Below are 6,391 nucleotides of genomic sequence, written 5' to 3' on the forward strand. Positions count from 1 at the left end.
GGTATCGCACATTCCATTTATTGGCACTGCACATCCGATTTATCGGTATCGCACATTCGATTTATCGCTACCGCACATTCGATTTATCGGTACCGCACATTCGATTTATCGGTACCGCACAATCGATTTATCGGTACCGCACATTCCATTTATCGGTATCGTACGTTCGATTTATCGTTTTCGCACGTTCGATTTATCGATACCGCACATTCGATTTATCGGTCCCGCACAATCGATTTATACCGCACATTCTATTTATCGGTACCGCAATATCGATTTATCGGTATCGCACATTCGATTTATCGGTACCGCACATTCGATTTATCGGTATCGCAATATCGATTTATCGGTACCGCACATTCGATTTATCGGTATCGCAAATTCGGATAAATAGGTATCGCACATTCGATTAAACGGTATCGCACATTCGATTTATCGGTATCGCAAATTCGGATAAATAGGTATCGCACATTCGATTAAACGGTATCGCACATTCGATTTATCGGTACCGCAATATCGATTTATCGGTATCGCACATTCTATTTATCGGTATCGTACATTCGAATTACCGATATCGCACATTCCATTTATCGGCACCGCACATTCGATTTATCGGTACCGCACATTCTATTTATCGGTATCGCACAATCGATTAATCGGTCTCGTACATTCGATTGATCGGTAGCGCACAATCGATTTATCGGTATCGCACATTCCATTTATTGGCACTGCACATCCGATTTATCGGTATCGCACATTCGATTTATCGCTACCGCACATTCGATTTATCGGTACCGCACATTCGATTTATCGGTACCGCACAATCGATTTATCGGTACCGCACATTCCATTTATCGGTATCGTACGTTCGATTTATCGTTTTCGCACGTTCGATTTATCGATACCGCACATTCGATTTATCGGTCCCGCACAATCGATTTATACCGCACATTCGACTTATCGGTATCGTAAATTTAATTATCGGTATCGCGCATTCGATTTATCGGTATCGCACCTTCGATTTATGGGTCCCGCACAATCGATTTATAGGTATCACAATATCGATTAATCGGTCTCGCACATTCGAATTATCGGTACCGCACTTTCGATTTATTGGTACCGCATATTCGATTTTTCGTTTTCGCACGTTCGATTTATCGGTACCGCACATTCGATTTATCGGTCCCACACAATCTATTTATCAGTACCGCACATTCGATTTATCGGTAACGCACATTCGATTTATCGTTTTCGCACGTTCGATTTATCGATACCGCACATTCGATTTATCGGTATCGCAAATTCGGATAAATAGGTATCGCACATTCGATTAAACGGTATCGCACATTCGATTTATCGGTACCACAAATTCGATTAATCGGTATCGCACATTCGATTAAACGGTTTCGCACATTCGATTTATCGGTACTCTCTTAAAATGAGAGACTGAAATTTCAGTCTAATCGACTGAAATTTCAGTCTAATGATGGATGGGATAAGGGATCAGACTACTTAGACTGAATTCCAGTCTGAAATGTAAAGACTGAAGGTCAGTCTTAATTAGACTAAATACTCTTCAGTCTAATAGACTGAAAATCAAAGCACTTTAGACTGAACAGTCAGCAGTTTAGACTGATTTATCGCAGCACCAGTCTTAATAAGATTGAATACTTTCAGTCTATAAGACTGATATCAGACTGAACAGTCGGTCCTTTAGACTGAATTATTACACATCACAGCTATACTGTCAATTTTATAAATTGCAAATTCTGGATTGAACAAGCTTTTCTATAGATCCTCCGTGTTGGCTAAGTGCTGGAATTCTTCAATAAAGATGCAGTTAAGGTCATCAAGACAACATTCAATGATCTGTTAATGCAGGGGAATTTACTGAAAGGTGCTACTTCATGGAGTGACTTCACCTTCACATCCAATCATGTTAGGCTATAAAGACCAGAAAATCATTGTGACAGTCACACACAAAGTACATTAAAAATGGTATTCCATCAAGAAATATAATTGTCAATATCCACCGAACAGTAATTTTATTCCCACTAACCCACTTATATATTCTTATATAATTTTTAATATATTAAAAAAAACAGAAATCAAAACTACAATATTCTGAGGGATGTTCAACAAAACATGTTATCTTTGCAACAAACGTTCAAATTATAAAGATACTTTACATAACAGTGACATATTTTCAGTTCAATATTAATCTGTCAAATTTCTGCTTGAATTGGGCCTGGATCTAAAATGTTCTTTAATTTTTTTGGAAAGGATTAGGTGAGCTGAGAACAGATCAGTGGTGTCGCCAATGGGTGGCCTGGGGAACCCCTCCCCCGAGAAGGAATTCACAAATAGACATATCACCAACCAAGATTCAAATGTCTGGCAACACCACTGTAACAGAAAGCACTTTAAATTCTTTGTATGTCACCACCAGGTGGTAATACCCTGGAATTCATTGACAACACAGCTGTAAATTGAGTGGTTATATACCCAGCTGATCCCATCTCCCGATCTCACTGAACTTTAAATTTTCCACTGTAAAGGATATAGTAACTATACGATCCTGCCTTTACAAAAGGGATATGATGGAAACACGACGATAGTACAATGGATCTGGTACATTGCCTTTTTTCCAGTTGTGAATCATTAATATATAGTAGCAACAATTTTCTTAGAATGATTTCAAAATGGGGAAAACATATGACAACTTTTCAGCAGGTTATTTATAAAATATTAGGAATGGTCAAACTATATATCAGTGCGGTGAACATTTAATACTTTGTGTTTCAATGATATAGATTGGCGATTGCTGAAAGTCATTATCCAGCACACACAAAACAACATACTACAAGCAGTTAACAGAATGGCACAAACTTCATAATGGCTATTAGATAAACATGAACTATTATATACTGCATTCACGATTTCATGATATGGCATTCATATAAAGCAAATTTGTATGCAAAAACAGTACATGTGACTATTATACCACCCTCAATTATTTCTTAACTTTCTGATAGTAATCATATATAGTGATTTTGATTGGGATTTCAATCAAATTTTAAAGTTTTATAAATTATCTCATGTGAATCCTTTAATGTCGGCCTCTAGCTGAAAAAGAAATGTCACTCGAGAGTCGACTAAAAAATTGAAAACAGTTTTGACTCATTACATCACTAAAATTTTAAAAAAATGGGGGGGGGGGGGGAATAATGAGGAAAGGATATTCTCAAATGGAATTTTCTACAGTTACTGACTTTATAATAAACAGGTTACTTGCTTTTCATGGAACAAATTATGGAATATTGTGCACCATAAATAATATTAGCTTAATTAATTGCTTAATTAAATAAACCTTCAACATAGTGAGTGCAGTGAAATGTAGGAACATTAAAGTAAACATTAAAATAACATGCTCGAAAAATCATACAACAAAGTTTTTTTGGCAACTAGGTGTTTGTTTAATTACATTCATAATTAGATCAGTATCATTAAAAAACATTTTTAAAAACCAAAAATCAATTAAATATTTATTTCTGGAGCCCTCCCTATTCATATAAAACTGTTTGTAAACTCCGGGTAATCAATTTAACGTTTTAGGGTATGTGTTAGTTACTCCTTAAAGGCATTGAAGATTTGTCCCAAACAGCATGCAGCCATCTGAAAAAGTTAACTTTCTGTTGCTTGCAAGTGATGTTTGTTCGTGTCGCTAAAAAAGACAGACAGTAATGAAACGTGATACCTTGATATCTTTAGCTGGACCTGAGATGTTCATCGCTGTATCGTTTATACACTGTGCTGTGGGTATTGACCGTAGCTGTATGTACTGACTGTACACTAGTGTCTAATTACCGACGGTAGCAAGCTGTGTTTGTATTTTCTGGGATCGATGGCAGTGTCTAACACTTCTGTTACACCTCATTCGAAACTAGGTCAGATTACCGGCATTAGACGTTCTTTTTGCACGAGTCTTCACACCCTTTTAAAGCTACTCCATGCTGACACAGGTGGTTCCGGACTACAGAGCAATAAAAAAGTAACATTCACTCCTTGAAGTAACTCCATGCTGGCTGCCCTTATAGATGTGGCATGGATACGGACGAGAGACTTCACTTCTGTTGGTTGCAAAATTCCATACACCATGGAAGCATGGAACTCACAAAACTAGTGTTGTAGAGGGGGAGCATAGTCTATGTAAAATGTATGTTCTACGCCTCTGTCCCAGCTGGAATGGCCAGTTTATCTGCCACAATGAAGAATTGTTTGGGGTTCAATTCTGGTCCAAGAGATAGGATGAAAGGCTGTCAATATTGTCCTTGTCTGCCCTGTGCTGCACTCTCAATATCTGTGCCCTCCTGTTTGGTGAAGATAAAAATAAATGTGATAAAGGACAAGCAATATAGTATAAATCAAAACATTCTTAAAAAAAGATATGTTGAGAGGTAGAGAGACTAGACTAGAATAATATTTAGGAGAGAATGGAGAAACAAGAACATGACTGGCATTGTACAAAGGAGATATATCAATTCACGATAGGCAGCAATATGTCATCCATGGCGGGTGAGATGTGTTATGTGAAGGTGGATTCAAATTCAACCTAACATTTATGGGTTATCATGTTGATTTTGGCAGGTACATGGTTACCAAGCAAGGTTTGTTGTTAGTTGTTTTCAGAAATTTCTCTTTTTAAGAATAAATTGTTCATGACATCTCCTGATTCCATTACATCAGCATAGAAAACCAGTGAACAAGGAATATGATTTACATTTTAGCCTACTGATTTCACTAATATGTCTATCTGCTTGTAAAAGAAACTGATTTCATAACATTAGTGAATGGTAATATTACTGTAAAATCTTATAATAAAGACTGATGGCCCACTATATGTTTAATAAAATAACAAAAGCATACCAATTCTTTTCCAGTTTCCACATGATTTAAATACAATGGTAATGGTTTAACAGAATCGTGTTAGCTTCATGCTGTAATGGCTGTAGAAGTCACTACATTTTTTCAAATAATAAAGGGTGCTTACAATCTATGCATAATAGTACTGTGTTTTGCAATTTCTTGAGCATTATTATGTTCAAGTATTTGTTATGAGGTTAACCTAGCCTAGATTCATTTGGGACGATCGAGTACATATTGCAGTCCTGACAAGCGTGCTTATTCCCCCGACAATTGGGTTCATATGCAGGACAGGCGGGCTAATTTGCCCAACGATCTGGTACCGTGATAGCTTCATGCTGTAATGGCTGTAGCAGTCACTACATTTTTCAAATAATTAAGGGTGCTTACAATCTATGCATAATAGTACTGTGTTTTGCAATTTCTTGAGCATTATGTCCAAGTATTTGTTATGAGGTTAACCTAGCCTAGATTCATTTTGGGACGATCGAGTACATACTGCAGGACAAGCGTGCTGATTTGCCCGACGATCGGGTACATATGCAGGACCGGCGTGCTTATTCGCCCGACGATCGTGTTAATAGGCCCCACCAATTATAACAACAGCCTAGGCCCTATTTGCTATAGTACAGCCTAGCTAGGCCTACCTCGCGCACAAGCCTAGAATAACTAACGTTACGAACTGCCAAGCTTTTATTCTGTATTAATTGGAAAACAACAAAAAACATACATACATACCCTCGAACACTGTTATCACTTCTTCGTGGAAACCTTTATTTGTAAGAAAAGTTCTTAAAGACTCAGCCATTGCTAATTTATAACCTTTACTCTAGCTTAGACATACGGTCGTCTGTCTCGTTCATGCCTAGCTGTGTGTACGGCGTGCGTACGTACAGTACAGCGAGTACCTGGCTAAGCGAAGAATATAGTAGTATATATGTACACAAGTTGTAGCGCTCGTTGTCACACTTATTTTTGTACGGCGTATTTGCAAGTTTTCGGATGACGTAGGCGCATTTCTGTTCTCTGATTGGATACATTTTTCAGTGGAATACAGAGACTGAAAATGGTAAGATGACATGCCACATGTGATTAGCTGATTGGTTAATAAAGTCAGTCCAAAACAGCGACTGAACGGTGTTACTGATAATACAGTCTAAGTAGAGTGTTTCTCAGTCTAAACTCAGTGTATAACACTGAAAAAAATTTCAGTCTCAAAGAAGACTGAATTCTTCAGTCTAACATTTTAAGAGAGTAACAAACGTTCGATTTATCGGTACCGCACATTCGATTTATCGGCACCGCACATTCTATTTATCGGTACCGCAATATCGATTTATCGGTATCGCACATTCGATTTATCGGTACCGCACATTCGATTTATCGGTATCGCAATATCGATTTATCGGTACCGCAATATCGATTTATTGGTATGGCACATTCGATTTATCGGTACGGTACCGCAAAT

At 37.6% G+C, this 6,391-nt stretch overlaps 1 long non-coding RNA gene across 1 annotated transcript; it reads right to left on the reverse strand.

The window, feature by feature from the left end:
• Positions 1–2,134: 2,134 nt before the first annotated feature.
• LOC139984860 (uncharacterized) lies at positions 2,135–6,178 on the reverse strand. The gene is made up of 2 exons (XR_011799210.1): positions 5,662–6,178; positions 2,135–4,370 (listed from the first exon to the last, which is right to left on the reverse strand). It is a non-coding gene; the product is annotated as an uncharacterized lncRNA (long non-coding RNA).
• Between the last annotated feature and the right edge of the window lie 213 nt (positions 6,179–6,391).

The sequence above is a fragment of the Apostichopus japonicus genome, chromosome 17 (genome assembly GCF_037975245.1).
Source record: "Apostichopus japonicus isolate 1M-3 chromosome 17, ASM3797524v1, whole genome shotgun sequence".
Taxonomy (NCBI): domain Eukaryota; kingdom Metazoa; phylum Echinodermata; class Holothuroidea; order Aspidochirotida; family Stichopodidae; genus Apostichopus; species Apostichopus japonicus.